The following is a 25,850-nucleotide window of genomic DNA, read 5'->3' on the forward strand; positions in this document are numbered from 1 at the left end:
GTTTGTCTCATTTTCAGAAAAAAAACAATGACCGAGCCAGTTTCAGCGTGGTTTTGACTAGAATAGATACTCCAAAATAACGTGAAACACTTAGGTTTGTGTATATAAAGTGCCAAACGATCTAACTTAAGTTTTATTAAGTTCAAAAAATATGTGTAACCAGAACAATTTATGAAAGCCAACCATTCTCCAATAAGTGCCAAGGCTTAAATAGTGCAGATTAGTGCTTAACACTACAAACGATACTACGTGGGGTGCATGGAATGACCGGTTTTTGTCTCCTTGTTTGGCCCTGAAGTTGTAAGTTGTGTTACGTAGTTGTCATAAAGTGTCTCACTTTATTTTGGAGTATCCATTTTAGTCGTAACCGTTTTAGCATAAAATATTCTTAAAAATGAATAAAATGGCTTACAATACACTTTTATGCATCTTGAAACAAAAGTAGTAATTACCTAAAGAGAACTATTTAGACATTGAAAACACCATTTTTGTAATATTTATGTACAGGAGACAGGAATTATATGCAAAAGATCAAGCATTGGCACAGACATGAAAGTGCTTGTGTTTGGCAAACAAGGGTTTTTCTTGCTGTTCCTGTTTGTATGGAAAGGAAACAATCACACATTTGGCGAAGGTACTCAAACAAAAAAAAAATTGTTATTTTAATTAACACTCTTCTTACCGGTTAGGAGAAGGCTTTTGTATGAGCTGGGCTGCTGAGCGAGACGGAAAAACGACATCTGCCCTGCATGGAAACTCGTTTTGCCGCAACCGCCGTCTACTACGTTAGAAGATGCTTTTCAAAATCATTCTCCCTGTTGTGTTTGCTGATTATGCGTTGAATTATCCAGATAAGTGCCAGGATCACTTTTCATTTCGTGTATAACCCCTCTCTTCAAAATACAATATTTATTTCGTTCATTATTAGTATTGTTGTTCAACAAATTAATATATGCTATTCTACCAAAAAAATCAGTGTTTGATCTTTTCCTTGAGAGTTTGCACGAGAACTTAAATTGTGTCTTCCCTTTAAGAAAAAAAGTGCCATTTTCATCTTTTTGTCCTACGTCATCAGAATGTCCAAAGCCCTGTAGTTGCTCTGAGGGATTGGAAACTGTTAATTGTTCATGGCTGCAATTGACGTCAATTCCAGGACCCTTGCCAGTAAATACTACTTATCTGTAAGTTTCATATTTGTACTAGATGGGAAACTGCAAGCACAATTTGAAAAAGAAACATCCACGTAGAGCGAGGAATGCTAAGCATTTATGCTGCTATATATTGTTTAACGTATAACCACACGACAAACAACTGCTAATTGGGTATATTTAATTAACTTTGCTTTTGTAGCCAGCATCAGTAAGTTCGATCAACTGAAAAAAAATGCAAACATTTATTTGTTCTTTCGGAATGGCTACATGGTGTTACTTTCCTTTTGATTGTGCTTAAATTTTTAAGTTCGCAAAGATAATAGTTACATGTAAATTAGTCACCACCGGTAAACTTGTGTGAAGTTTTATTTGTATATACCCACGAATAAATGGCACTTTTCGCACTTTCTGAAAGACTAGCTTAGAGGTGACTAGGAAATCACTATTCATCTCTACCTAAGAGAGGTATTCCCGTAATTGCCATCAGTTCAATACATTCATACGTACATATAATACGTCTGGTCTGGTCTCGGAAAATATCCATACCCCCGTCACCCACGGAAGGTCACTGGAAATTCCCGAAGGAGGAGGAGACGAAAGCCAGAAATTTCCCAGGGGAAGGGGGACTCAAGTCGAACTGTTTTTTTCCAGGCACTGAGAAACATGTCAAATACTTACGTATTTTTCGCTTACGACCAAGAAACAGAGAGAAACAATAAATAAAGCTCTTCTCCACTCAGTTTTGACTTGGAACTTCCAAAGAGGACGAAATTGGAAATATTATCGTCGCCGAGTAAACACTCCAGATCCCTAACCGAGAGTCACATTTTCATGACACCGAAGAGTTTATATTTTTATGTGGCATTAAAATTATCTTCGTGGCTTTGAGTTTTCACTGTCCTAAATTACTATACATGAATAATCATGCCAAAAATAATAAACTTCATAGTGGTAGCATGGGGATGGAAAATGCCAAGGTTAGAGTGCGCAACAATTTACTGCATCTTAGGGGGCTATGAAGTTGTAGGACTTTACAACGTTCCACCAAAGAGGAGACAAAAGATATGTAAAACGGGTGGCAAGACGTTTTCACTTCAAGTGCAAAAATATTTGGAACTTTGATTTCGCTGATGAAAATATTGTCTCTTGTAGATTAATCAAAGTACAACTGTAGTTGCTTGTGGATATGAAAGCTACCGCAATTGTTTGAAATTGGCAGGCTGAAGTTTCCTTTATGCACTAGTCAGTGTGATATAACAGCTGGGTAATGGTGTAACAGCACAGGGGGCTCTCATATGTGACTAGATACCCAAAATAACGCATGTATGTGAGGTGATCTCCTTTGATGGAATTCAATAACCCTGTAATAGAATTCTACTATTTCTCCAATAGGCATACGATTACTCTTACGCATAACACATCCTTTATAAAGAGCTGCACCATTTGTTCAAAGTTTCTAGCACAGGCTACAGGGTCTTTTTGAATAAGGTCTCATTTTTGTTGCCAGGTCACATTGTTAATTTCATCATCAGCCGGTTAGCTCCTGGTGCAAAGCTTAATATCTTCCTAAAATGTTCAGTTATATCTGGTTGTTGCAGTAAAGTATCTGTGACACCAGACTGTCGTTCTTCTACTTCGCACCACTCATCATCACTGTTTGTTAAAATCTCATCAATACGTCTATCAACAGATACTAGAGCGTTTTGAATGTTTTCAGCAATAATTTTATTTGAATGTATATCAGGAACGCTGGTACTTGTGGTTTGAACATTATAGAATTCTTCCCATTCATTAATGTTACTTATGCCTACAGCAGTTGGATCTGAAAGAGCAGTGACCACATTTTCTGGCCAATTGTCCCTCACTAGTATGCACAAGGTAGTTTGCTGCTTCTAACACTTTGGCTGGTCGGACATTTTCATACTTAAATGATGTTTGTAACTTAAGCGTTTTTTCAGTTTAATTGGTATGGTTTGTGATTCATTAATGGACCTTGGCAAAGTAATTACTGTTGAACTCGCATATGCTGGCACTTTAACAACGTTGCCATGGATAGATAATTGACCACCCTTTGGAAGTTTACATATTTACATGAATCACTTTTGACATGGAATGTCTAACAGAATCTTGACCTTGAAGAATTTCAAATGAATGAAGGGGCTAGTTTCCAAAGAAACTGTGGTGCTGCGTCGTTGGGGAAGTAGTATACTCGCTCTGACGAAGGGCTAACGCTCGAAACCTCAGCTTTTAGAATCTCTTAGTACGGTGGCCAAATTACATTATCAACTCCGTCGATAAAACCAAAATTCTTGAAGAATTTCAGTTTGGTTTAGGTTTGAGCTCTGCACAGCTTTCCTTAAATTGTTCTGTGCTTTTCTGTTTATAGTTCTCTGACATGTTCTGTATTGGAAGCTTTACCCTTATGAAATCATATTCCCTATCAATATTTTCAGATCTTTTCTGGCGTTTCGCATTGTTTTCCTTTCCCCTGAATTCCTTATTTTGTCTCTTTCGCCTGACCGAGTCTCTCATATAAGCTCTTTTTGCGTCTGCTTTGGAGAAATTAATGCTGATACACACACAATTTTTGGCCATGGTTAATTTACCGAATATTACCTCCGAATAATAAATTAGTATTGTTGACATTGGTAACACTGCTGATATTATAACCTGAAATTCTGTCATTATAATAACCTAACGGAACTGCTGATACATAGTGTCTTTCATCTAGATGTCCAATGCTAATAACAGTAGTTCCCTGCTGTCCACATATAGGACTGATAACAGTTACTGGTGTCCACCCCTCAATGCATTCAGTTGTTCTCTAATCACTCTGCAGTGAAACGAGAACAAATCATTTTCATACTAAATATCATTAGACGCAGACAAGGATGAGATATAGAAAACTCGTTTATTGCCAGTTATCATGATGCGTTAATACAAGGGCAGTAAAATTACAGAATATATAGCCGTACATCGGAGACTGCAAAGCTATACTGTAAATTTAAGGAGGCAGCGTGGTCCAGTGGTTAGGGCGTTGGGTTTGCATGCGGCTGCTCCAGGGTCAAATCCCGTTGAATATATGTCCGGTTATCCCGGATTCAATTGCAACTCTACCACATTTTGCAAATAGCCAACTCGTTGCCTCAACCAGTTTGATTTTTTTTTTCACATTGTTAAAAGTAGAGTGCCTGTAAACTAGCTTGATAGCGAAGTGCACATCCACCATAAACAAGGCAAAAGCCGCATTTACATATATTTACAAATACCAAATATACAATGAAAAGTCTTCTAAACATCAATTTCTGCAGACAAAAAATATAGCTCAACTTAAAAAAAACTTGCAGCAAACCTTAATTATATTGCATATATCAGTACTTCTCGAATGAGCAAACATCATCCTGACACCCGTAGTAGTCGGCACTGATTACATTACATTGGCGTACAAGTACGAATATCGCAAAGGATATTTTACAGAGAGGTAGCGAGAGATGCCGTCGAGTGACCTTGAACTGCGAGAAATGTCTATATATACCTGACTAGTACAAATAGTCATGCGTACTACCAGACTATACACACTTAATGGGGAATACCGAAACACCCGAGCTACAATAGCGTACATTCCATAACGTGAGAAAATACATTTGTTCTCTGCAGTGAAACGAGAACAAAGCATTTTCATACTAAACATTATCAGACGCAGACAAGCATCAGCATCTCGTTTATTACCAGCTATAATTCCATTTGTCGATGATAAAGAAAGAGAAATTTAATGTAATGTGAAGGTTGTTCAAAGAGACTTACCGCAAAAAGAAAAATATATCCTGGAGTCAAACAAGGAGACTTCTAGACTAACCACAAATCGCCGGCTTTAGGATTACTAGGATTCAATGATCCGCAATTTCGTAGGTATCATTTTCCAACGCTACAAATGTATTGTCCATAAAAACTTACTAACCGTAATAACAATTGTAATATCAATGGATTCTAGCAAGGCCCCAAAGCTCTAACTCTTCGGAAACTGATAGTAAAGCATCGAGATTGTTCTTGACATAGCTGTCCTTGGCTTTGTCTGAACGCCACCGGCCATGACTCTTGAGCCTATCAGAAAAGCCGGCGTTTGCGGCAGCAGTGGTGCCAACAGGCCTAAGACTGTGGAGGCCAAACAATTTGGCCGGGGCGGACCCAGTTGGGAAAAAATATCCAGAACTTCCTCCCGAGCTCGTGAATAAGAAATGACGGTGCTTCTTAAAGGCATACCTTCAACCGACAAGCATTGTGAGCCGTTGAACAATTTTCATATATGTAAAACCTGCCAAAGCTGAAATTCATCCAATCAGATCGCTATTATAAGCAACCCGAATTTACATAACAAAAGCAAACGGTCGAAAAGCCTGTCGGTTGAAGGTGGGCCTTTAAGGTATAACTATGAGAGGTTAATTTGAAGTGCTATTTTCTACCCATGTAAACCATGTCAGCGTTAGCCCTACTAATGGAAGTGGGCCCACTCAAGGACAGAGAAAAACTCTGACCAGGGTGGCAATTGAACCCACGACCTTAAGTGGGCCTTTTCCATATGTAAGGCTAACGCTCAAATGGTTTACATGGGTAGAAAGTAGCACTTCACATTACCCTCTCATAGTTAATCCTGTTGAAATATAAGTGCTACACAGCCAACGTTTGGATAAACGTAACCCCTTGTACTTGTACATATTCATTGCCGTGAATTTGACATCTTCAATTCCTATGACCCGCTTCCGTCTGATGTGATCTAAACCGAACGTCGTGGGTTCAATTCCCACCCTGGTCAGAGTTTTTCTCTGTCCTTGCGTGGGCCTATTTCCTTAAGGTATGGCCCATCAAAGCGAAAAACCAGCATAAGCTGTAACACAATAGCAGCAGCACCTAAATCAGATAAATTGGCGTTAACACAAGCAAACTTCTCACAAATTGCCAAAATTGTATCAGGAATGGCAGGCTCTTTTTCCACTACTGGTTTAGAGAGGCTTCTTTTAGCTGATTCCAAAACGCCTTCAACAAGAATAGATTGGCAAGGATTATGAAATCCACAGAGATTATGAGCCCAGCGAATGCCATAAAAGGCGGCTTCTATAGCCGAAAAAGAGGAATTGCTATGAATTAATGACTCTAGATAGGTGGCAACAGATAAACAATCAGAGGTAAGAGCATTGATTTCTTTGTAACCAGCATCCCAAAGTCTAAATTTCTCAAAAGCTCTGGAATAGCGTTCGGTGCAGAGCTAGAATCAGCTCTTGCTCCTAGACAACGCAATGGTGTACAGCTGGTGAAACGACTAAGCTCCGGATCCCTGAAGTGAGGCGCAAAAGATGACAGGCATGTGTTCCTTGTAATAGCAAACATAAAAGGGGAAAAGATAATAGACAATGAAAAAACACACGCCACCCAAAGTCCCAGTGGACCAAATAAAAGTCCAAGTGGACTATTTATTTATTTATTTATTTTTAAATATTTATTTGCAACACAACAATACAACAATGTTCATAAAGGATAAAATCAACTAATAACAAACAGCATACTATACAAATCGCACGTACTAAAGTACATATATATATATAACGGGTGGAAATGAACATGCCTCCTGTGCCCTCAAAAGGTAAGTGGACCCACCAAAATCAGCTTTTCCTGAAGTGGAACTCTTTCTATCAAAAGTCAGAAATGACATTTTAAACCCTAAGAACTCTCGTAAACCTAAGGGCAATCTCAGTAAAGAGGAACGTCATGCAATGAAAAATTTGAAAATAGATGACAGGGTTATTAGGATTCAAGATAAAGGCTCTCGTTTTGTTTTATTAGACCGAAAAGAATACGCAGAAAAAATGTCCAGTCAATTAGATAACACGTTGCACTATGCTAAGCTGCCAGAAGATCCTACACAAAAGCATTTAAAATTAGTTAAAGATTGGAGTAGCAAGTGGCGCAGGGAAGGTCAAATAACAGATGAAATCGCTGATTGGGTTACCAACACTCGGCCGAGACCTGGAACAGCTTTTGGCAATGTCAAAACCCACAAAGTCGGTAACCCGCTCCGCCTTATTACTTCTTGTTGCGGAACAGCGATTGAAAAGTTATCTGCCTTTACTGAATATTATTTGAAACCTTTAGCAGAAAGATTGCCTTCTTTTATCAAAGATACTACGCATCTTATCAATAAGATTGACGAAGTTAATCAATTAGGCCTTTTCCAACCGGTACTTTGTTAGTTTCATGGGATGTTGTTGCAATGTTTCCCAATATTGACAACGAATTGGGGGTTACTGCAGTTAAAAATGCATTAGATGCAAGATCTGTCAAACTACCATCCACAGAATGCATTTTAGAGGCTGTGGAAATTTGTTTGGAATCCAACAATTGCCAATTTGATAACAATAACTATGTTCAACAGCACGGAACCGCGATGGGGCCCAAGAATGCGTGCTCTTATGCAGACTTGGCTATGGGCGTAATTGATCACAAAGCGAAATTTGAGGGTACAATTAAGGCAATGCTTTGGTTGAGATATAGGGATGATATTTTTGATCTATGGACACAGGGTGTTGAGAAACTCCTTGAATTTACCAACTATATTAATTCACTATATCATACCATGAAATTTGAATTGGTTTATTCTGAAAGCAGCCTCAATGTTTTGGACCTTACTCTCCTTTTACAAGATGGCTTTATTTCAACAGATATTTATTCCAAGCCCACTGATAGTCATTTGTATTTGCCCTACAATAGCTCACACCCAGATCATTGTAAGAAAGCTATCCCTTATGGAGTAGCCCTTAGAATTAGGCGTAACTGTTCCACCAACGCCTCTTTTATGAAGCGCTGTAGTGAATACAAAAGCTACCTCAAACAACAAAATTACAATGGGAATCTGGTGGACAAACAGTTTGAGAGGGCCATGCAAATGGAGAGATCAGATGTTCTCAAGCCAAAAACAAAAACTAAGAAAAAAACCTTTCCCTTAGTGGTCGATTACAATCCGAGGCTACCTAATATTTCGTTGATCATTAAAAAACATTTTCACTTGCTTGAATCCAACCTAGTAGTAAGGGAAATTTTTCCTGCCAAATCCGTCATTCCAGCATACCGTAGAACAAAGAATTTGAAGGACAATCTTGCACCCTCCAAATTCAAAAGAAGTCGAAACCATGACGAGGCTGAAAATTGCGGATGTTTTAAATGCAACAAAAGATGTGATCTCTGTTGTAATTATTTGTTGGAAGCTGGTGAATTTTCAAGTTTTGCAACTGGCCGGTCGTATCAAATCAAACAAAACCTTGGATGCAATTCGACTGGAATTATTTACTTAGCCTCCTGCAACAAATGCAAAGTGCAGTATGTTGGTTCGACTTCCAATGCATTTAAAGTCAGGTTCAGAAACCACAAATCCGACATGAAAAGAAACAAAAAATCGTGCGAGCTTGGCATTCATTTCAATAAATTTCCTCACAACCTTTCGGACTTCAATTTCATTGTCATTGAGAAGATAATGAACACTGATGGAGATTTAGATAACACCTTATTAAAGCGGGAGGGTTATTGGGCGGCACAATTGCGCACACTGCAGCCTTTTGGCCTCAATAAGCGCTGTGAATTTCGTTCAAAAAAACGGATCAATTTCAATGTTCCATTAAAAGCTTTTTTGTTTCCATTATAGTCCCATCTAATTTGTACTCGGTATTACATAAATAGTTTGAATCACTTGCATAACTCTAGATTTTATTATTACATCATTACTTGTGTTTTAGTGATCAAGCTTTAGTTTTGGATTGTATTGTACCATACAATTCACTACTTCATTGTATTCCATTACAATAGCCATTGTTAGTCTTTCAGAGACTATATAGTCTCCACTGCTGTAATAATTAGGCCATTTTATCCTTAGATTTTTAACTTGTACTCTATTTTAAGAAAAAATTTAACTGACGAAGGCCGAGGGGCCGAAACGTTTTTATTAAATTTCCTAAACCTTCGTGAAGTTTTGTCTTCCTCTCCAGTTTATATGCAACATTAAATACTAACTGAGGAGACAACGTGCATCCTTTTGCATCCTTCTGTTGGGAGTTTATCGTTTGGTCAACCACTACAGATATTCAAGCTATACATACATACATATATATATATATATATATATATATAGAGAGAGAGAGAGAGAGAGAGAGAGAGAGAGAGAGAGAAAGTGTAGGAGAGAAACCCTGACAATGCACACCCCAAATAATCATATTTTTAACTGAATAAATGTTTGAAAGAAAATTTGCCCTGAGCGGGATTTGAACCCACGTCCCCCCATTACTAGTCGGGTGTGATCACCACTACACCACCAGTACAACCATGCTGGCAACACAGCCATCGAAGAGGTGATTTACGTGGTTAAGGCGTGGGCCTCCCGGGAAATTTTCTTTCAAGGGGACAAGGTAGGGGAGCCTATAACTTCACTTGAAACCCAACTAAGAATCAAGTTAATGATGCACGACCGTAGTCAACTTAGCGGATGACAAGGAAGGATCCTAGAAGGATACATATATATATATAGCTCTTTGGCATTACAAAGCTTTTGCTTTCATGTTCAAATTGAGCACTCTACTAGGATGAGTCATTGCCGCTAGCAATTGCGCATGCTCACTAGCTCGCTAGTTTGAGCACTCTGGCATGACTTGGATGTACCACATGTGTGGGACATCTGGGGTGGCTTTATAGCTTAACCTCCATCCTAGACATCAGCACTGCACTGATGAGGCCCAGAAGGCCGAAACAGTACTGTCTGCAGTTAGTTAGTTATATATATATATATATATATGTATGTAAATGAATGAATAACCAGGACACGATCATACTTTTGCCTCTGGTTTTCATACAGGCCTGTTTCGTACAGGACGTTTAGTTTGTCCTGCACTCATCAGTGTGTAACCGAGAGTGATTTTATTCGTTGAAGATTACCGCTTTTTAGTCATACATGGCCGTTCGTGTTGCACGCTCCTATTTACCTAACGTTCTTCAATACGTATTTCTCATTGTGTCTACATTTACTAATCAACTCGTTGCGCTTATTGAGTGTTGCTGTTTGCGGCTGGCATATGATGTAATATTTTTCAGCTATGCATAAATTACAACGTTTTGTCGCGTTAGTATAATGCGAGGCGTGACAAAGAATTTTCCACGAAATTGTATAGTCGGTGTTGCTGTCCTTTAATTGCCAAATGTATTTGCTCAGTTCAGTTGAGTTGCTCTTCGCTCTTGCTTTAAACGATGCTTTATGGTTTGCGTACCTTGCTTTGAAATCAGTTGCTGTGAGTCCTACGTACTTTTCTTCCTTTTCGCTGGTCTTCACCGTTGCCTGATACACGATGTCTCTTAAGAGGCATTTTCCTTGTAATGGGCACGTGGTATTCCTCGGACAATTGCACTCCTTCTGGACATTATCTTTGCTGCCTTTTGCCAGTTTTCTTTTGTTATTTTCTTCGATGATTGTTCTTACGTTTGGCATACAGCTGTAGGATAGTTTTATTGTGTTCTTGTTGAAGATCTTGTGTAATTTATTGCTTTTCGGAAAGCATTTACGGATAATGTTCAGGAACTCTCTCCCCACATTTTCGTTGTAGGGTGGATTGAACCAGATGATGTTACGCTTCCTTTGCCGCCTCCCTGTCTTTGGAGCCGTTGGTCTAACATAATTGAGTTTGTAAACATATCCACTGTCGCTCAGCGCCTTTTGATATACGGGGGCTGCTTCATTGAAGACTTCCTCACTCGAAGAAATTTCTGACAGTCGCTTGTTGATTCCTTCAGGAATGTTCTTTAAGATGATTGGGGTGTGGTTGGATTTGATGTTGACGTACTGTAACACGTTGTTTGGTTTCATGTATGGTATGTGCTTTCCCGTGTTTAGGTCTAGGGTGACATCAAGGAAATTGACCACTTTCGTTCTCCTGGAATGTTTTGCAAATGTCCTTCTTCATTTTCAATTTGCCTTGGTGTCCCTTTGACTATGCCCAATCCATCATCTCTGTATAAGCCAAAGGATGACCCATGTTTTGCTTGTAATAGCGAAAGCATGTAACATACCACTAATTCACATGATTCTGCCCCATCGAAGCTCCCCATCGTTACATCGAAACCGTTGTTATTACCTTTTCTTCCTTTCCGAAAAGCAATAAATTACACAAGATCTTCAACAAGAACACAATAAAACTATCCTACAGCTGTATGCCAAACGTAAGAACAATCATCGAAGGAAATAACAATAGAAAACTGGCAAAAGGCAGCAAAGATAATGTCCAGAAGGAATGCAATTGTCCGAGGAATACCACGTGCCCATTACAAGGAAAATGCCTCTCAAGAGACATCGTGTATCAGGCAACGGTGAAGACCAGCGAAAAGGAAGAAAAGTACGTAGGACTCACAGCAACTGATTTCAAAGCAAGGTACGCAAACCATAAAGCATGGTTTAAAGCAAGAGCGAAGAGCAACTCAACTGAACTGAGCAAATACATTTGGCAATTAAAGGACAGCAACACTGACTATACAATTTCGTGGAAAATTCTTTGTCACGCCTCGCATTATACTAACGCGACAAAACGTTGTAATTTATGCATAGCTGAAAAATATTACATCATATGCCAGCCGCAAACAGCAACACTCAATAAGCGCAACGAGTTGATTAGTAAATGTAGACACAATGAGAAACACGTATTGAAGAACGTTAGGTAAATAGGAGCGTGCAACACGAACGGCCATGTATGACTAAAAAGCGGTAATCTTCAACGAATAAAATCACTCTCGGTTACACACTGATGAGTGCAGGACAAACTAAACGTCCTGTACGAAACAGGCCTGTATGAAAACCAGAGGCAAAAGTATGATCGTGTCCTGATTATTCATTCATTTACATACATATATATATATATATACGTAGACTTGAACTAGGTCAAAAACATTTGACCTACTTCAAGTCTACGTATCTATTCAAAGCTCTGGTAAACCCATTGAGCACTTTTAGCTGATGATCAATTTATCACGTCATTTCATTTTACATATATATATATATATATATATATATATATTGTATGAACATAACAACGATTAAGACGGGGGGGGGGGGGGGAGTTAGTATCAAACAGAAGAGCACTTGTCAAGTTTACATTGCCATTCAATTTTCCTCTGTAGTTCTGAAAATGCGTCTGCTCTCCGCAGGATAGATTTGAACCCGTGACCTCACGATACCGGTGCGACGCTCTATCTAACTGAGCTACGAAACCACTGACGTTGGGAGCTGGTCATTTGTGGGTTCTAGTGTTCCCGTGAGGAATGAATCAACAATTAAATGATATCCGCAGTTCATATATGATCCAATTCATATATCATTTCATCGTTGATTCACTCCTCACGGGAACATTACAACCCACAAATGACCAGCTCCCAACGTCAGCGGTTTCGTTACTCTGTTGGTTAGAGCGTCGCACCAGTATCGCGAGGTCACGGGTTCAAATCCCGTTGAGGTCCTGAATTTTTCAGGCCTCTCTAAGCAATTGCAAAAATTGCGTTCACAACTCCGAAGATCATAGCTTCACTTGATTTCATATCCGCAGTTCATATATGATCGAGTTCATATATCATTTCATCCATAAAATCTTATGTTGCCCACTTTAGATTTCTCGATATACCCACTAGTAAAGTGGTAAGGGGAAATGAATTTTGTTTGTATACGAAGCCAGGGTGTTTCGTTTAATTATTTGCCAAAAGATGTTAAAAAGTTGCTCACTTCCGACTGCAAACTTAAGATTTGTTCATTACTTGATATACCCAGTCACTAGTGAAGGATTTCCTAGGGCAGTGTCGATTTCAATATACTAAACGGCTTTCTACTCTTAAAAAGAACATGGATGAGGGGATCCAACAAGTAATTTATGAAAAATGTGACTGGAAAGACTATCCCTGCATGGCTGAGCCATGGCTGAGCCATGGCTGAGCCATGATCCATTGGATCATGGATGACCCATGATCCATTGACGACCAACACTATTTCGTAGTACTAGAGATTCAGAGTCTGGCAAGAAGTATAGATACGACTCTGAAAGTTATGCGGAGTATTTAACAGCCGCAATTGCTCAATGCCAGATAAGTCTTGTCTGACGTATTGCTTAACAATCGCGAAAGTCTCGGGAAACAGACTTTCGAACTAAAAATAGTGAGATTTGCATACCCTGGTGAACACACCTATTGAGTACATTACCTCTTTCTTGCTCTTTTTCTCTTGATCAAGCTTTTTTCTGAACATGCTTACAGGATACACTAGTTGTTTGACTTCTATTCATAGATATACATCTCAATTTATGAACGTGTTACTTCCTTCAAAAATATCTTTGTTTCTCTTTGGACGGGTGGGTGAATTACAGAAATTGCATATTTAGATACAACAGCTTTATTTCATGACCACGAAAACAAATCTGACAAGTTTAAAAGACGTTTGAGAAAAAAAAAAAAAAACACACAACTTGAATGAATCCCAATAAACTAACTCACACTTAGTGTCAAGCGGGACTTTTTTGTATATGCGTATTTCCAGATTTAACAAGTTATTTTACGACAAAGAACACGAAACTGACAATATCAGAAATGTGCTTACATGAAGTGCTCAATTTGCCAACTTCCGACTGGAAACTTAAGATTTGTTCATTACTTGATATAGTCACTAGTGAAGGGTTTCCTTGGCCAGTGTCAATTTCAATACACTAGTCGGCTTTCGACCCTTAATACAACATGGATGAGGGGATCCAATAATTACTTTAGGTAAAATGTGGCCGGAAAGAATAAAGGCTGAGCCAGGATCCATTGACGACGAACACTATTTCGTAGTACTAGGGCATCAAAGTCTGGCAAAGACAGACATGTATACAGGGAGAATGATCTGCCATTTTTAACGTACTAACATGTTGCTTGGAGCCCAAGAAATCGACCAAAGCAAAACAGTGATGGTAATATAGGCTCACTAGCTCCAACCGTTCGATGTTCCTTGAAGTCTTTGGGTTTTGCAACAGGTTGATAAAGTTTGAAATGTCGCTAGAGCTTTAAATTTTTGTTTTTTGTTTGTAGGCGGTTGTCAGGAAACCAGCTGACGGATCTTCCTGACGGCATTTTTGATAAGAATGACCAGCTAACAGAACTGTAAGGACCAAATTTCTGTTAAATAACATTGGAAAACAATTCAAAGCTGTTGTGATGACTTTAAAGAAAGTATGTTACTGAATGCCCTCGCAGGTTACACTTGCTCACGTATTTCTAGATTTAACAAAGTTATTACATGACAAAAAACACAAATCTGACAACTTTAGAAAGCCGCTAACATAAAACGCCCAAGTTGCCCACTTCCGACAGGAAACTTAAGATTTCTTTATTAGTTGATATACCCAGTCACTAGTGAAGGGTTTCCTTGGCCAGTGTCGATTTCAATATACTAGTCGGCTTTCGTCCCTTAATAGAACATGAATGAGGGGATCCAATAATTACTTTAGGTAAAATGTGACCGGAAAGAATAAAGGCTGAGCCATGATCCATTGACGATGAACACTATTTCGTAGTACTAGAGCTTCAGAGTCTGGCAAAGACAAACACGTATACAGGGAGAATGATCTGCCATTTTTAACCTACTAACATGTTGCTTGGAGCCCAAGAAATCGACCAAAGCAAAACAGTGATGGCAATATAGGCTCACTAGCTCCCACCGTTCGATGTTCCTCAAAGTCTTTAGGTTTTGCAGGAGGTTGGCAAAGCTTGAACTGCCGCTATAGCTTTAAATTTTTGTTTTTTTGTTTGTAGGTGGTTGTCAGATAACCAGCTGACGGATCTTCCTGACGGCATTTTTGATAAGAATGCCCAACTAAATGAACTGTAAGGACCAAATTTCTGTTATGTAACGTTGGGAAACAATTCAAAGCTGTTGTGACCACTTTAAAGAAAGCATATTACTAAACGCCCTCACGAGTTACGCTTGCTCATGTATTTCTAGATTTAACAAGGTTATTACATGACAAAGAACGCAAATCTGAAAACTTCAGAAGGGTGCTTAAATAAAGTGCTCAAGTTGCTCACTTCCGACTGCAAACTTAAAATTTGTTTATTACTTGATATACCCAGTCACTAGTGAAGGATTTCCTAGACCAGTGTCGATTTCAATATACGAAACGGCTTTCTACTCTTAAAAAGAACATGGATGAGGGGATCCAATAAGTAATTTATGAAAAATCTGATTGGAAAGACTAAGGGCTGAGCCATGATCCATTGACGACGAACACTATTTCGTAGTACTATAGCTTCAGAGTCTGGCAAGAAGTATAGATACGACTCTAAAACTTATGCGGAGTATTTAACAGGCGCAATTGCTCAATGCCAGATAAGTCTCGTCTGACGTGATGCTTAACAATCGCGAAAGTGTCGGGAAACAGACTTTCGACCTAAAAATAGTGAGATTTGCATACCCTGGTGAACACACCTATTGAGTATATTACCTCTTTCTTCCTCTTTTTATCTTGATCACACTTTTGTTCTGAACATGCTTACAGGATACACTGGTTGTTTGACGTCTATTCATAAATATGCATCTCAATTTATAAACGGGTTACTTCCTTCAAAAATATCTTTGTTTCTCTTTTGACGGGTGGGTGAAGTATAGAAATTGCATATTTAGATACAACAGCTTTATTTCATGACCACGAAAACAAATCTGACAAGTTTAAAAGACGTTTGAGAAAAAAAAACACAACTTGAATGAATTGCAAGAAACTAACTCACACTTAGTGTCAAGGGGGATTTTTTTGTATATGCGTATTTCCAGATTTAACAAGGTTATTTTATGACAAAGAACACGAAACTGACAACATCAGAAATGTGCTTACATGAAGTGCTCAATTTGCCCACACTTCTGACTGGAAACTTAAGATTTGTTCATTACTTGATATAGTCACTAGTGAAGGGTTTATTTGGCCAGTGTCAATTTCAATACCCTAGACGGCTTTCGACCCTTAATACAACATGGATGAGGGGATCCAATAATTACTTTAGGTAAAATGTGACCGGAAAGAATAAAGGCTGAGCCATGATCCCTTGACGACGAACACTATTTCGTAGTACTAGAGCTTCAGAGTCTGGCAAAGACAAACATGTATACAGGGAGAATGATCTGCCATTTTTAACGTACTAACATGTTGCTTGGAGCCCAAGAAATCGACCAAAGCAAAACAGTGATGGCAATATAGGCTCACTAGCTCCCACCGCTCGATGTTCCTTGAAGTCTTTGGGTTGTGCAACAGGTTGGTAAGGCTTGAACTGTCGCTATAGCTTTAAATTTTTGTTTTTTTGTTGGTAGGTGGTTGTCAGATAACCAGCTGACGGATCTTCCTGACGGCATTTTTGACAAGAATGCCCGACTAAAAGAACTGTAAGGACCAAATTTCTGTTATGTAACGTTGCGAAACAATTAAAAGCTGTTGTGACCACTTTAAAAAAAGCCTATTACTAAACGCCCTCGCGAGTTACACTTGCTCATGTATTTCTAGATTTAACAAGGTTATTACATGACAAAGAACGCAAATCTGAAAACTTCAGACAGGTGCTTAAATAAAGTGCTCAAGTTGCTCACTTCCGATTGCAAACTTAAGATTTGTTCATTACTTGATATACCCAGTCACTAGTGAAGGATTTCCTAGACCAGTGTCGATTTCAATATACGAAACGGCTTTCTATTCTTAAAAAGAACATGGATGAGGGGATCCAACAAGTAATTTATGAAAAATGTGACTGGAAAGACTAAGGGCTGAGCCATGATCCATTGACGACGAACACTATTTCGTAGTACTATAGCTTCAGAGTCTGGCAAGAAGTATAGATACGACTCTGAAAGTTATGCGGAGTATTTAACAGCCGCAATTGCTCAATGCCAGATAAGTCTTGTCTGACGTATTGCTTAACAATCGCGAAAGTCTCGGGAAACAGACTTTCGACCTAAAAATAGTGAGATTTGCATACCCTGGTGAACACACCTATTGAGTACATTACCTCTTTCTTGCTCTTTTCCTCTTGATCACACTTTTTTCTGAACATGCTTACAGGATACACTGGTTGTTTGACTTCTATTCATAGATATACATCTCAATTTATGAACGTGTTACTTCCTTCAAAAATATCTTTGTTTCTCTTTTGACGGGTGGGTGAATTACAGAAATTGCATATTTAGATACAACAGCTTTATTTCATGACCACGAAAACAAATCTGACAAGTTTAAAAGACGTTTGAGAAAAAAAAAAAAAACACACAACTTGAATGAATCCCAATAAACTAACTCACACTTAGTGTCAAGCGGGACTTTTTTGTATATGCGTATTTCCAGATTTAACAAGTTATTTTACGACAAAGAACACGAAACTGACAATATCAGAAATGTGCTTACATGAAGTGCTCAATTTGCCAACTTCCGACTGGAAACTTAAGATTTGTTCATTACTTGATATAGTCACTAGTGAAGGGTTTCCTTGGCCAGTGTCAATTTCAATACACTAGTCGGCTTTCGACCCTTAATACAACATGGATGAGGGGATCCAATAATTACTTTAGGTAAAATGTGGCCGGAAAGAATAAAGGCTGAGCCAGGATCCATTGACGACGAACACTATTTCGTAGTACTAGGGCATCAAAGTCTGGCAAAGACAGACATGTATACAGGGAGAATGATCTGCCATTTTTAACGTACTAACATGTTGCTTGGAGCCCAAGAAATCGACCAAAGCAAAACAGTGATGGTAATATAGGCTCACTAGCTCCAACCGTTCGATGTTCCTTGAAGTATTTGGGTTTTGCAACAGGTTGATAAAGTTTGAAATGTCGCTAGAGCTTTAAATTTTTGTTTTTTGTTTGTAGGCGGCTGTCAGGAAACCAGCTGACGGATCTTGCTGACGGCATTTTTGATAAGAATGACCAGCTAACAGAACTGTAAGGACCAAATTTCTGTTAAATAAAATTGGAAAACAATTTAAAGCTGTTGTGATGACTTTAAAGAAAGTATGTTACTGAATGCCCTCGCAGGTTACACTTGCTCACGTATTTCTAGATTTAACAAAGCTATTACATGACAAAAAACACAAATCTGACAACTTTAGAAAGCCGCTAACATAAAACGCCCAAGTTGCCCACTTCCGACTGGAAACTTAAGATTTCTTTATTAGTTGATATACCCAGTCACTAGTGAAGGGTTTCCTTGGCCAGTGTCGATTTCAATATACTAGTCGGCTTTCGTCCCTTAATAGAACATGCATGAGGGGATCCAATAATTACTTTAGGTAAAATGTGACCGGAAAGAATAAAGGCTGAGCCATGATCCATTGACGATGAACACTATTTCGTAGTACTAGAGCTTCAGAGTCTGGCAAAGACAAATATGTATACAGGGAGAATGATCTGCCATTTTTAACGCACTAACATGTTGCTTGGAGCCCAAGAAATCGACCAAAGCAAAACAGTGATGGCAATATAGGCTCACTAGCTCCCACCGTTCGATGTTCCTCAAAGCCTTTAGGTTTTGCAGGAGGTTGGCAAAGCTTGAACTGCCGCTATAGCTTTAAATTTTTGTTTTTTTGTTTGTAGGTGGTTGTCAGATAACCAGCTGACGGATCTTCCTGGCGGCATTTTTGATAAGAATGCCCAACTAAATGAACTGTAAGGACCAAATTTCTGTTATGTAACGTTGCGAAACAATTCAAAGCTGTTGTGACCACTTTAAAGACAGGATATTACTAAACGCCCTCACGAGTTACGCTTGCTCATGTATTTCTAGATTTAACAAGGTTATTACATGACAAAGAACGCAAATCTGAAAACTTCAGAAGGGTGCTTAAATAAAGTGCTCAAGTTGCTCACTTCCGACTGCAAACTTAAAATTTGTTTATTACTTGATATACCCAGTCACTAGTGAAGGATTTCCTAGGCCAGTGTCGATTTCAATATACGAAACGGCTTTCTACTCTTAAAAAGAACATGGATGAGGGGATCCAATAAGTAATTTATAAAAATTATACTGGAAAGACTAAGGGCTGAGCCATGATCCATTGACGACGAACACTATTTCGTAGTACTAGAGCTTCAGAGTCTGGCAAAAAGTATAGATACGGCTCTGAAAGTTATGCAGGGTATTTAACAGCCGCAATTGCTCAATGCCAGATAAGTCTCGCCTGACGTGATGCTTAACAATCGCGAAAGTATCGGGAAACAGACTTTCGACCTAAAAATAGTGAGATTTGTATATCCTGGTGAACAGACCTATTGAGTACATTACCTCTTTCTTGCTCTTTTTGTCTTGATCACACTTTTTTCTGAACATGCTTACAGGATACACTGGTTGTTTGACGTCTATTCGTAGATGTGCACCTCAATTTATTAACGGGTTACTTCCTTCGAAAATATCTTTTTTTCTCTTTTGACGGGTGGGTGAGGTACAGAAATTGCATATTTAGATACAACAGCTTTATTTCATGACCACGAAAACAAATCTGACAAGTTTAAAAGACGTTTGAGAAAAAAAAAAAACCCAACTTGAATGAATCCCAATAAACTAACTCACACTTAGTGTCAAGCGGGATTTTTTTGTATATGCGTATTTCCAGATTTAACAAGGTTATTTTATGACAAAGAGCACGAAACTGACAACATCAGAAATGTGCTTACATGAAGTGCTCAAGTTGCCCACTTCCGACTGGAAACTTAAGATTTGTTCATTGCTTGATATAGTCACTAGTGAAGGGTTTCCTTGGCCAGTGTCAATTTTAATACACTAGTTGGCTTTTGACACTTAATACAACATGGATGAGGGGATCCAATAATTACTTGAGGTAAAATGTGACCGGAAAGAATAAAGGCTGAGCCATGATCCATTGACGACGAACACTATTTCGTAGTACTAGGGCATCAAAGTCTGGCAAAGACAAACATGTATACAGGGAGAATGATCTGGCATTTTTAACGTACTAATATGTTGCTTGGAGCCCAAGAAATCGACCAAAGCAAAACAGTGATGGTAATATAGGCTCACTAGCTCCCACGGTTCGATGTTCCTTGAAGTCTTTGGGTTTTGCAACAAGTTGGTAAAGCTTGAACTGCGCTATAGCTTTAATTTTTGTTTTGTTTGTTTGTAGGTGGTTGTCAGATAACCAGCTGACGGATCTTTCTGACGGCATTTTTGATAAGAATGCCCAACTAAGAGAACTGTAAGGACCAAATTTCTGTTATGTAACATTAGGAAACAATTCAAAGCTGTTTTGACCACTTTAAGGAAAGCATATTACTAAACGCACTCACAAGTTACACTTGCTCATGTATTTCTAGATTTAACAAGGTTATTACATGACAAAGAACACAAATCTGACAACTTCAGAGCGGTACTTTCATAAAATCTTTTTTTGCCCACCTCTGGCTGACAACGTTAGATTTCTTGATTACTTGATATAGCCACTAGTAAAGTGGTAACGGGAATTTCCATAACAAAAACAAACGTTCCAAAAGCCTGTCAGTTGAAGGTTGGCCTTTAAGGCATAACTATGAGAGGTTAATTTGAAGTGCTATTTTCTACCCATGTAAAGCATGGTTATGATTTAATCATCCATTTGTCTTTGGAAAAGTGTTCTTCTCCCACACTTCGAAAGAGTACAAACGTCAAAATGCACATCGCCTGGCGGAATACTTCGATTTCTCTACATGATTTACAGTGTAATCATACATTTCTCTTGATACTGAAATTTGCCAACCACGAAACAAAACAAGCCGTTTCTGGTTTGTTGATAGGCACCTGGACTACAACAAGCTAAAGAAACTGCCTGAAGGTGTCTTTAATAACAATACCCAGCTAGCAACCCTGTAAGTACTTCTTTTATTAATATAATCAAGAAATGCTGACTGAGATAGATGACTACAAGTGTATAACACTTCTTTTGAAATGCTTTCTATGCTTGCACAGCATAAGTAAAAAGGTATATCAGACAACACTGATAATTATTTAAGGCTTTGTTCATTTCGTTGATATAGAGACTACTTATGAGAGAATATGACGGTTATTCTTACTTTTCATCAAATAAAAATCTTATAAGAATGCCAACTAAAAGTGATTTTTTCATCATATAGGAAGTGAGATAGTTCTCGTGAGGTATTTTTTGTTTGTTGTTATTTTTGTGGTTATTCTAATAGAATGATTAATAAAAGAATAAGGGTTCTGTAAATGAATGAAAAATCCATTTCAATTGAAAGTTTACTTTGGAGCAAATCTCACCACGCCTTAATTACACCAGACAAGGTATGAAGGCAGAGAAGAATTTGCTTAGTCTAGTCCTTGGGATATGTTAATTTCAGTAAAGTTGTTTTTAGATGTTACAGAAACTGAAGTCTGTTTCCGTAGACGTCGGCTAATCTTCTCTTATTTGTAGGAAATCTTAACTTATAGCCTTCCGTGTACTGCATGCCAGTAGTACTCGAATTATCTTTCTGCCATTTGACCTTCGGAGTGGAGAATAAACGAATGTTTGCAATAGCGTAAGCAAGAAAATTGGCAGATCTTTGCCTCAAGACCCGGAGTGAGAAATAGAGTCTACAATTGCTTTTGAATCCAATGGTTTCTTGGAGAACGTATAGAAACGACTCTGACATTTATGCTAAGTATTTAACATGCGCAATTGCTCAATGCCAGATAAGTGTCGTCTGAGGTATTGCTTAACAATTGCGAAAGTCTGGGGAAACAGACTTTTGAGCTAAAAATAAGCCTTGTGAAATTCACATACCCCGGCAATCACACCTAGTGAGTACACTCCCTCTCTCTTGCTTATTTTCTCTTGATCGCACTTTTTTTTCTGAACGTGCTTACAGGATACACTGGTTGTTTGACGTCTATTCGTAGATGTGTATCTCAATTTAAGAACCGGTTACTTCCTTCAAAAATATCTTTGTTGCCATATCTTTGTTGCCAAAATATCTTTGTTGCCATTTTTAACGTACTAACATGTTGCTTGGAGCCCAAGAAATCGACGAAAGCAAAACAGTGATGGCAATATAGGCTCACTAGCTCCCACCGCTCGATGTTCCTTGAAGTCTTTGGGTTTTCCAACAGGTTGGTAAGGCTTGAACTGTCGCTATAGCTTTAAATTTTTGTTTTTTTGTTGGTAGGTGGTTGTCAGATAACCAGCTGACGGATCTTCCTGACGGCATTTTTGATAAGAATGCCCAACTAAAAGAACTGTAAGGACCAAATTTCTGTTATGTAACGTTGCGAAACAATTCAAAGCTGTTGTGACCACTTTAAAGAAAGCATATTACTAAACGCCCTCACGAGTTACACTTGCTCATGTATTTCTAGATTTAACAAGGTTATTACATGACAAAGAACGCAAATCTGAAAACTTCAGAAGGGTGCTTAAATAAAGTGCTCAAGTTGCTCACTTCCGACTGCAAAATTAAGATTTGTTCATTACTTGATATAACCAGTCACTAGTGAAGGATTTCCTAGACCAGTGTCGATTTCAATATACGAAACGGCTTTCTACTCTTAAAAAGAACATGGTTGAGGGGATCCAATAAGTAATTTATGAAAAATGTGACTGGAAAGACTAAGGGCTGAGCCATGATCCATTGACGACGAAAACTATTTCGTAGTACTAGAGCTTCAGAGTCTGGCAAGAAGTATAGATACGGCTCTGAAAGTTATGCAGAGTATTTAACAGCCGCGATTGCTCAATGCCAGATAAGTCTCGTCTGACGTGTTGCGAAACAGACTTTCGACCTAAAAATAGTGAGATTTGCATACCCTGGTGAACACACCTATTGAGTACATTACCTCTTTCTTGCTCTTTTTGTCTTGATCACACTTTTTTCTGAACATGCTTACAGGATACACTTGTTGTTTGACGTCTATTCGTAGATGTGCACCTCAATTTATGAACGGGTTACTTCCTTCGAAAATATCTTTTTTTCTCTTTTGACGGGTGGGTGAAGTACAGAAATTGCATATTTAGATACAACAGCTTTATTTCATGACCACGAAAACAAATCTGACAAGTTTTAAAGACGCGGTTTGAGAAAAAAAAAACACAACTTGAATGAATCCCAATAAGCTAACTCACACTTAATGTCAAGCGGGATTTCTTTGTATATGCGTATTTCCAGATTTATCAAGGTGATTTTATGACAAAGAGCACGACACTGACAACATAAGAAATGTGCTTATAGTCAGGGAGCAAGTGTACCCCCGTGGGAAGTTAGTGCTTAAAGCAAGCCACTGGTCTAGATAGGTTGAGGGGACCTTAGTGAACGTGAAAAATGTTGTCGGCAACTTTGTGACCCGCACCGGCACGATTCACGGGGGATTAAAACACGTCTCATACAATATTAGCATGGAAACGAGGCTACATCTTAAATCGTCTTTATTCCCTCTTATATGTCAATATTTCATCACCAAATTGTAAGAATAGCTTTTCTCTAACATTATACACACTTTTAGATGGAAATTGTGATCACGTGACCTAAAGCATGAAAACGAGTCTAAATCCAAAATGTGCCCTTTTTGCGTATCTTGTTTCAAAATATCACTACCAAAGTAAGTTATAATGACGAAAAAACATTTCATAGACTTTCGCACATCAAAAACTGAAACCTTCTACCACTTTATCACGTGATTAAAGACATGAAAACGAGGCTATATCTTTAAACTACTTTTTTCTCCGTAATGCAAATTAATGTCATTCACATGTATGATAACATCATTTCAAGAGACAAGAATAGCAACCATCTACAATCTTAAAACTGTGATTAGTCGCCCATTAAAAGTGTGATAAAGACAATTCACAACATTAATCGTATTCATCATCATCACTTGCACTATCATAGCTATTGTCACTTTCATCATTGTCAACAATATATTCATCACTATCATCTTCCTGCAAAGCATTTTCACGGGGCTCGTCATCATCAGAGCATACGCAAAGTTCAGTGCAGGTTAGCCCAGACTTTCGACACTGGCACCAATTTGTTGAATGAAATACAAGGTGCCGAGTTCCACAGACTCAAAAGAGTCAACGAGTCCGAAAGATTACCCATCAAGAGTTCACGTGATTTTGCAATCCAGCAGTCAGAGGGTAGTATTGATGTTAGTGACCAGGAAATGAAAACTCTATTTGAGGCTGCGAAATTCCTTAGAAGATCTATCAGTCAGTGCAAAAACTGGGTCTTTACTGGATCATTTCAAGATTTAAACAGCAACCATCTACCACAGGAGCTTCACTCATTTTGTAGATGGCTGATAAGTGGGCCTAGTACTGACATCAACGCCAGTAACAAGTCAAACGAAATCCACAAGCGAGCAATGAGCTTGGCACAAACTGCAGTAAGTATGTTCCTGACTGACAGACAAAAAAGCAACACCAAGTCTAAAGTAATCAAATCTTCTAGGGACATGCCTCAACAACTGGCTGCTGGCTTGGCTCTACGACAATCTATCAGAAGCAAAGAGATCGCGTAAATATGCTTCATGGTTTTGGAATGAGTGTTGAGTACAACGGGTTACTTAGCATTGAAGCCCAAATAGAACAAAGTGTTCTTGAGCGCATGAATCAACATGGCGGAATGTACCTCCCCGAGAACTTTGTGAAAAATAGACATGTATTTTTCGCAATCGACAACGTTGATTTTGCAGAGGATACTCATGATGGAAAACACACACTTCACGGCACCGCAATGGCTATCTACCAGAAGACGGATCCTAGAGACACAACTCCACAGATAAGGTTAGTTAACAAGCCTCTTAAAATATCATAGATATTGGTTGATCATTTTTACATTTTTTGTTACTATTTTCAGCTCCTTAATATCTCATTGATTTAATTTCTGTTTTACCGCCGTCCCATCATGATTTACGGCGAAAGAACAAGTGAATTCTTCTGAGAACCCCAAAGCGTTTCACAAAAGTTACCATGGGGGATCGATCCTTCATGGCGGCAGCGCCACGGCTTTGGAAGATTCTCCCCGTAAGCTTTATACCTGCTCGCACAAAAAGTGATTTTAAACAGAAACTCAAGCCATTTTTATTCAGCAAGGCATTGTGTTAGTACAGTTAGTTTTTATTTAGATTTTTATATAGTTTTTCTGCAAATTACTTTTCTTATAACCAGTTGTAAAGTAGTGTAGTTTTCGTCTTTGATTCCATAGTGATTGTAAAAAGGTTCTTATTTTTGTATTTTTTGTAATGTTTGTAATGCGCATTTGATTATTTTTATAGAAAATTTGTAATATAAATGTTATCATTATTTTGTCTCGCTGTTAGATTGGATAGTCAACCAAGTCAAGGTCGCACATTACGCAACCTTCCCGAATCAATTCCTGAGCTAATGGAATGACAAGAACCTCCCAAAACACCCAAGAATCCAGTATACCCCAACTTCAGGCTGTATGATAAAGATGAGTTACCTATTGTTGTTAGATGAAAAGAGTTTGCATGGATGCTAGGGGGCAGCTTATCGAGCCTCTCGCATCAGGAAACACAAGAACCTGAGGAGTTATGTAATGCAACGCAAGTTCCTGTTTGGTCTGCATATAATTCCCTTATATATGACCCTCTGGATACCACAAGAACTGCAACTCCACCTCTCATTGCTTCC

At 38.5% G+C, this 25,850-nt stretch overlaps 1 pseudogene; it reads left to right on the plus strand.

Moving 5' to 3' along the window:
* Positions 1-531: 531 nt before the first annotated feature.
* LOC138031489 (leucine-rich repeat-containing G-protein coupled receptor 6-like) lies at positions 532-25,845 on the plus strand (annotated as a pseudogene).
* Positions 25,846-25,850: the final 5 nt, after the last annotated feature.

Source organism: Montipora capricornis, chromosome 14 (assembly GCF_036669925.1).
Source record: "Montipora capricornis isolate CH-2021 chromosome 14, ASM3666992v2, whole genome shotgun sequence".
NCBI classification, from domain to species: Eukaryota; Metazoa; Cnidaria; class Anthozoa; order Scleractinia; family Acroporidae; genus Montipora; species Montipora capricornis.